Genomic DNA, 8623 nt, shown 5'->3' with positions numbered 1-8623 from the left:
CCATGAAGGGATGAACAAAAGTAGAAAAACATAATCCCTGCCTTCAGGGGAGGCCTACAAAACACTGCAGAAGATAAAGCATCCACTAATGAGGCAACTAGAAAGTACTTACAATCCATAAACAATTGTCTGACAGACAGTAAAGCACAGACTGAATGCAAAAACTCATGAAACTAAAAATGGTTACATTTCAAAAGTGGTTTGTAAGGTGGTTGTTTTGAACTTTGAACACATTTTACACACAGGAGCATTATGAATAAATGTTGCCTGGATTTATAGGTTTGCCCAAAGAAACTCATTTAATTCACAATATACGGAAATTCTGTCTGTATACCTATTTGCTATGGAAATATAGTACAAAGCAAATGTGTTGTAATACTAAATCATTAGATAAAAATAATTATGAAATAGCCTTATAAAATATATCAGGGCATATTCTGAATGATAATGCTTCAGAAAAAGCATGTTTAATTAAAGCAGGTAGATGAAGACTTCTTGGAGATTCTGAAAGGGATCCCTATCAAGAGTACATGTGGTTCGTGAGGTATGTCTATTTTAACTTCAAAACATCTATTTTTCATTTTCATTCACTCATTCAATATTTTTTAAGGGGGTGCCTGGATGGCTCAGTTGCTTAAGTGGCCAACTCTTGGTTTCAGCTCAGGTCATGATCTCACAGTTTTGTGAGTCTGAGCCCCACATTTGGACTCTGTGCTGACAGTGTGGAGCCTGGTTGGGATTCTCTGTCTCCCTCTTTCTTTGCCCCTCCCCCACATATGCTATCTCTGTCTCTTTCAAAATAAATAAATGTAAAAAAAATATTTATTGAGGATCTTTATTATGTGTCAGGCACTGTTCTAGGCACAGGGAATATACAGAGAACACACAGCAACACACGGAGCTGACATTGTAGTGTGGGGGGTCGGATGGAGAAACACAATGGTGTCAAGAAGTGGTAAGTACTTTTCCTTGGTAGAGATTTATGATTACCATGACTCCATGTTTATGACCAGTATGAATTTTATATGTATCGCCCTACATGATTGGGGTTGGAATTTCCCTCTGTTCCCCAATAGAACTAAAAAACAGAGGTGAAAATATAGGGTACAGACATTTTCTGAGGTTTCTGAGAACAACTGTAAGATGTGAAAGGGATATGTGTGAGCAAAAATTACCTCAGCTACGATGAATGAGAGGGAAAAATGAGCATCGTTCCTTTGAGGCGGAAGAGATGTTACATCAGGCAGAAGTCACCAAGACTTTCTCTCACTCATGGAGACCTTAGGCACTGTTAAAAAGACGGGACATAACAAGTGTTGGCGATGTGGAGAGCACAGAACCCTTGTGCACTGTTGGTGGGAAGGTACATTGGTGCAGCCACTCTGGAAACAGTATGAAGGTTCCTCAAAAAGTTAAAAATGGAACTACCATATGATCCAATTATTCCACTACTGGGTATTTGCCCAAAGAAAACTAAAACATCAATTCAAAAAGATGTGTGTACCTCTATGTTTATTAAAGCATGATTTACAATAGCAAAGTTATGGAAGCAGCCTAAGTGTCCATCAATAGATGAATGGATTAATAAGATGTGTCACACACACACACACACACACACACACACACACAAACACACACACTGGAATATTATGTAACGATAAAAAGGGATGAGATCTTGCCATTTGTGAGAATGTGGACGGACCTCAAGAGTATAATGCTAAGTAAAATAAGCCATCCAGAGAAAGACAAAAGCCATATGATTTCATTTATATGTGGGATCTTAAAAACAAATGAATCAACAGAAAAAAGCAGAATCAGACTTATAAATACAGAGAACAAACTGATGGTTGCTACAGGGTGGGGAATGGTCAAAATGAGTGAAGCAAAGTGGGAGGTACAGGCTTCCAGTTATGGAATGAATAAGTCAGGGGAATAAAAAGTCCAGTATAGGGAATATAGTCAATGGAACTGTAAGAATGTAGTATGGTGACAGATGGTAGCTGCCATGGTAGTGAACATAGCATAATGTATAGAGTTTTTGAATTGCTATGTTGTACACCTGAAACTAATGTAACATAGTGTGTCAAACTAAAAATAAAAAGTATTCTGGAAGAGGAAGTACTCTGCATTGGCCATTTTTTAAATGTTCATTTATTTTGAAGGGTGGTGGAGAGAGGCAGAGAGAGAGAAAAGGAGAGGGAGAGAGAGCATCCTCAGCAGGCTCCTTGCTGTCAGTGCAGAACACAACTCGCGGCTTAATCTCACGGTGAGATCATGACCTGACCCGAAATCAAGAGTGGAAGGTTTAAGGAGGTTTAACCTACAGAGCCACACAGGCACCCCTACATGAGCCACTTAAACCTATCCTAGACATTTCTTTTCTCCTTTCCCTCCCTTCCACCTTCCCTTCCACTATGCTTCCTCTCCCCTCTCTGTCCTTCCTTCCTTTGTCCCTTTTCTTCCTCCCTTCTCCTGCCTTCATTCTTTCCTTGAGGCAAACATGTATTTGAGGCTTGCTGGCATCATACTAAGCATTAGGGATACAAAGATGAATATGACACAGTCCCCGTCCTGTTCCTCAAGGAGTTTATAGTCTAGAACAGCGTTCCTAACTTAGGGATTAGTTATATCTGGGGGTAGTACTTTTAACTACTTAAGAGTCTGATTGGTATCACAAGCATACCAATCAGAATGTATGCCAGTTCAAAGCTCTAGAGTAGGGTCTTGGGAATCTACCACTGTGCCTGCAGTTGACTTTGTAGTGGCTAGATATTGGAGAGGTTGGGGGTCCTGAAGGAAGGGCTGAAGCAGCCAGGACAATTGGGTGGGTAAGAGCACTTGGGAAGGGAAGGTAGTCCCAGGGTAGTAGCTATTTACCAACAATACTTAATCCTTAGCTCTACTTAACATCCAATGCTTAGGAAAAGTTAGGCAGTGACTGCAGTAAGATTATGTGATTATGTGAGTGAGGGAAGCTTTCCTGAGTGAGTCTTGAGCCTAGTCTTGAGGAAGGTGGTTGGCATAAATTGGTAATTAGGAAGGGTAAGACGTTTAGACATGAGGGATATCCTAATAGTGGAAATGGATACATATACTCAATGCCATAAAGAGATCAATCTAACTGGTGGTGTGGGCAGGGAAAATGTATTGTAGTAGATGAGGACTGACTTTGGAAGCATGGGTTGTGTGCAGCAAGGGGATGAGAAAGGGGGTTGGCTGTGGTGTCAATTGGGAAAAGGGGAATTTATAGGTTAGAGCTAGGAATTTAGTTCTGACACAGCAGAAGAAACAAGGGGGTGCTCTGTACTTCCTTAAGCAATGAATCATATGATGAAAGGGACATAGGACAGAAAACATTCTGTTGACCATGCGGATACTGAAGAAGAGTAAATCCAGTTGAAGAGGCTACTTCAGCAATACTGGTAGAGTTGACTAGGGCCTGGACCAGAACCGTAACTATGAAAACAAAAGGAAGGGTTCAATCTGATAGAAATTGCAGGCCCGTGTGAGGACTAGACAAAGGAGAATCAGTGATAAGCGTAATACAAATCACATCTTATAAGATAAAATGGGATGTAGAAACATCCAAAGGAATATGTCTCTAATACTAAGTCTTTTAAAACAGCAAATTCAGTCATGCCACGATGCTCTTTAATTTACAAAATAAAGATTCTAACTTTTGAAGTCAAAGTAATAGAAACCAATAGTCTTTTTGACACTAAGAACGAGGTTGCTCTACAATACCAACAAGGAACAGCATTAAGCAAAAATTTATATTGGTCATTTATATTTACATTACAAAAGTATGTGGTGTAAAATCCTTGAAATTCACGTGAAATATGCTAGATTTCATTGTTCTGATGTTTAGTTTACTTACTACAAGTCACTTCCAAATGAGTTTTACCTTTCAAAGGTGGGGAGAAATGCTTGATTTTTAACTGAGTTAATTTTCAGTTGACTCCTAAGATAACAAGCAGGCTTTAGGAGCCTAATTAAACCATGTATTTGCTCTAATTACTCTAGCTGCAGAGTACGAGGAAACAAAAGCAGCAAACAGACCTGTTCTGTGTGCAGCAGTTAGGCATTTGATGGTTGTTTGCTCCGGCAGAGGTTCTGAGTAGCACAGAAGTAAAGAAGCTGAGACCAAAGCCATCATCTGCAAGCAGTGGCCGCAACCACAAATCACAGGGCAGCCGTTATCCCTGCATAGTGTAGAAAGCATCATTCATTGTGCATGATTTCATTTATGTCCAAACACAGAGACAGCAATCATCATCACTAGCACCCATTTTTAATAGCAAGAGCAGCACATTTTTATCAACATACACATTAGCTCACAAAGACTATAGAGTTAATACTTAAAAATTTATACATTGGGCAAAAATAATAGTGCATTTATACTGGTTACTTTTTCCTCTTAGGCTTCATTCTCTTGAACAATGCCCACATTTAAGGCAAAAGTTTAATTTTTAAGCCAAGTAAATCCACATCCACATTTCTATTATCCATTTTGATTTTAGCACAAGTAGAGTTTAGAATAGTGATGATCATTTATGTGAAGGAAAAGCCTGATGAGTTTTTATTACCAGTGACTGCCCAATTCAGTCAAACAACTGCTTTCTTAAAACGGGATTCACAGGAAATTTCTTCTAAAGGCAAAGCCCATTAAAGGCATATTTCTTCGTTAGTCAGAAACTGTTTTAAAGGCACTGTGGCTGTGTTTATCCATTTACCTTAGCATCTAGGTGTAAAATACCAGCTGAAATGCTTGTGTTTCCCCCTCCTCAGCTAAACTGGCAAACAAGAACTACTGGAGGTTTTATTACATCTTATTCTGTTGTTTTAAATATCTGTATTTGAGACTCTTGGTTCAGAGTCCAGCCTTCACAGAAATCATACCTGGAAATGGAAAACAATTTCTTTCTGGGGTAACTTGTCATAAATATAAAAAGAAAAAGAAAAAGAAAAAAATATATAAGAGGCAGGAATCTAGAACCAAAGAAAAGCAGAGCATTAAAGTGACCATCTGGTGAGTTCAAACCAAATACAAAGTCTCTACTTTTTGCGTGAACCATATAGATGTCTGTACCACCCCTCTGCTTTATTTTGCCTATGGAAACCTGACCTAAACTAAACAACTATCCTATATCATTAAGTTGTCCAGGAAGATGAAAGTTTAAATACATGTCAGACAAGCTGCAGCATCTGGTACAATTCAGTAATGATGGTCTCCCCTAGAGAGCTACAGTGTTGGAACAACTTTTAGAAGTGAGGATATGTGGTTGACCTGTGTAAAGAAAATAATGTTCTTCTAGCCACACTTTCTCCCTGTTCACAAGTACTATTATGTGCCCCATCTTCTCTCACTGTAGGAAACTTACAAAGTAAAATCCCTCTCTGAAATATCTTATGATATCTGTAACTCCATTTTGATACAGCCAATAATACACTTTGGATACAAATGATCAGAATTGTTCATCTTTCACTGTAATTGTTTAAACATTATTTTCATACTTTTTTCTTGATACATTGATTCTTAGTCCTAGGGGTTTTCCCCAGAGTGGAGATTAATGCATTACAAAGTATCCTTTAAGAGTACTACATAAAATGTAACAAGTTTAGATGCTCTCTTATAGTCTGTTGATAGGAGAACAAACTTAGTTGTCTCTTTAAAAGACCATATAAGCTTAGATACAGCAGATCTTTTAAAAGAAGAAATGATCATGGTGATATTTGTGTGTGTCAATTGCTCCCTTCTAAACTGCACTAGAAACCTCACTGTACAAGTTCACACACCTCTCAAAATAGAATAGAATCAAGTTTGAATGCACTGTTTTTCATTAATAGACTGGGGGAAAAACTTGCAACAAATATGATAAAGTTTTAATATCTTTATTATATAAGTTGCACACAATAAGGAAAAAATACTGAGAATCCAAGAGATAAAGCAAAGGGCACTTTACAGAAGATAATCTATTGTTAGCAAAGATATATAAAAGTTTTTTTCATATTACTAGTAAACAAAAATGCAAATTAAAAGAACAGTTGAATACCATTTCACCCATCTTATCAGTGATTTTTTTAAAAAATAAGAATGTCCAATTGTGCCAAACTGTATGGTGACATGGTAAACTGATATATTATTTTTGAAAAATAATGCATAGTGTGTTCATTCATTTCACCCAGTAATTCTACTCCTTGGTTTCCACCCCAGGGGACTAATTGTAAACATTAAAAAAAAAAAAAAAAGCTGTAGGAACAAGATGATCGTTGCAGCATTATTTATAATATTACAAAATAGAAACAATATAAATGGCTCGAAGCAGAGGGACTATTAAGTACATTAATACACAGCTCCCTAGAATACTCTGCAGCATTTTAAATGATGTTTAGGCTGATCCATAACAATACAGGAAACTGTTACTATCCAATGTTAAGGGAAAAGAACAAGATACAAAATTATATACGTTATAAGCCTACTACTCTGTGACAAAAATCTATAAGGATATGAGGATTTAAAAATCTAGTATTTCCACTATTTTCTAAATTTGATTCAGGATGTCATTTCATGTGTTTCAATACATTTTTAAAGCGCCATGTTTTTACTCACAGTACTTTCAAATGCACTGCCTTATTTTCAGAACACTTCTATCAAAAGCAAAACTCTATGCTTGGAAAACTTATGAAACATCATAATACGTACCATAAAAATCTCAAATCATTTTATTCATCGTCATTTTGGTTGTAAGTGTGGGGAATCATCTACATGTCTGAGCAGACAGCTGAAACATGTAGGGAGCAGCTCCAGAGTCAGGACTCTCTGATCATCCACACTCATTCTGTCTCTGAGAGCCCGTTTCAGAAACCACGGCTGTTCCGAGCACCTGTGAATATGCTGTGCTTATAAACCGGCGGCAGCAGAGGGAAGGTTAAGGTTTCTAATATTTTGGACACAGCCAAAACCAATTTATTTTTTCCCCAAGTGGGAGCATCGAAAAGTAGCCCTTCATCTAAATATGTTTATTATGCTTCTAACAGAGAACAAATTCTTAAGAGGGCAGAGATGTGGCTTATTTTTATGATGTATACATTGCCTGGTTTACTGTTAGATTTTATAAATGAATACCGTTTTGCAGCATCCACCCTAAGGCAAAGGTGAACCCACATTCCATTCTTTCAGATAGAAATATGGTTTACTGTTAGATTTTATAAATGAATACCCTTTTGCAGCATCCACCCTAAAGCAAAGGTGAACCCACATTCCATTCTTTCAGATAGAAATACCGTAGGTCTCCCCTATGTTTGCTCCCAAATCCCTCTTTGCAATTGCGGTCACTCCTTTGACATTTTAATGTAATATTGACTCATCCCTACACTTAGTAAGCTGCAATACTAGTATAAGACAAATTGAGAGAGAGGAGGTGGGGGAGGGCAGGGCCAGAGAGAAGAGAGAGACTTGAAGAGGTTGAACTTACACTCCAGCAGTTTCTCCAGAAACAAGGGAGGCAGTAGTTCTTATTTTTGTAGCCTCAAATTGTAGACTGAAATTCAGCAAAAATCTTTTCTTGACGCGAGGGATGTGAACTATATTCTAGGATATGTATTCGGTGTGATCCTTTGTTCTAGGTACAAGCTTTTCTTTTTCTAAAGTTTTTCAGTCTCGCTCAAGGAAAGGGAAACAATATTATTCTGAAATTCCCTTAGAGGCGCCTTTCGATCCATCTCTCACGGGAAAATATCATGACAGCTCAATGCTGGCGTATTTCAGTGAGAATCGAGTCCGAGTTTTTTGTTTTGTTTTGTTTTTTGTTTCAACATGGCTGTATACTTTGCAGGCCCCCAAATTCGTGCTTTCACGGACATCGCTAATCAAAAAGCCAGAAACCGCATCTTTAGCCAACCTGCGTTTCGTGGACTAGAAATGCGCTCTGATTAAAGATCGTGTTCGTTTTAAAGGCGTAGCAGTTACTGGGTGCCTTAGAGTCGCGGGCTTTTGTCAAGGCTGAGGCCAGCTCGGAAGCGCCTGCAAGCGCGGTAGGAGGCAGGTCTGAGGGCACTGGTCGTTAACACGTTTCCAGGGGGTGCCCACACTTTCTCCCGAGACGCTCAGCTCCCGGCGCGCGGCAGCAGCGAGTGGACCCGACTGTGACAGGAATAGAGAATTTCTGTGAGGGCCGGGGGAAGAAACAGAGGGAGCCTGGCTCGGTCCCTGGGTCTCGGAGGCTCAGGGATTTGCACGAGTTTGATCACTGCCATTAGCAGCTACTCGCGGAGGGTTGTTTACCGCCTGCGTGCGCGACAACTAGACTGCGGAGCCCACTCTGGTATTCAAGCCCCGCCCCCCTCTCCCCTCAGTTCCCCTCCTGCCCCCCCAAACTAATTAATTCACACCGCCTCCCTGCCGGACACTCCCATTGGCTCCTATCCCGTCCAATGAGAACCTTGCAACAGTTTCACCTGGCTCCCGCTTTCCAAATAAACAAACAAACCGTCCCGCCGCCTGGCCAGCTCTCCTCCGCTGAGCGGCCCGGGACGGCTGTGCTCCGCCTCCGCCACACCCCTCGCCCCCTCCAGCCAATCGAGCCCGGGCTGTGGCGCCCCCGCCCGGCCCCGGCCGCGGGCC

At 39.9% G+C, this 8623-nt stretch overlaps 1 long non-coding RNA gene across 1 annotated transcript; it reads right to left on the bottom strand.

The window, feature by feature from the left end:
- Positions 1 to 827: 827 nt before the first annotated feature.
- On the bottom strand, positions 828 to 8307 carry LOC123383485. The gene is made up of 3 exons (XR_006593234.1): positions 6704 to 8307; positions 4060 to 4202; positions 828 to 1288 (listed from the first exon to the last, which is right to left on the bottom strand). It is a non-coding gene; the product is annotated as an uncharacterized LOC123383485 (long non-coding RNA).
- Between the last annotated feature and the right edge of the window lie 316 nt (positions 8308 to 8623).

This window comes from Felis catus, chromosome X, assembly GCF_018350175.1.
Source record: "Felis catus isolate Fca126 chromosome X, F.catus_Fca126_mat1.0, whole genome shotgun sequence".
Lineage (NCBI taxonomy): Eukaryota > Metazoa > Chordata > Mammalia > Carnivora > Felidae > Felis > Felis catus.
This window is presented reverse-complemented; position numbering and strand designations above follow the sequence as displayed.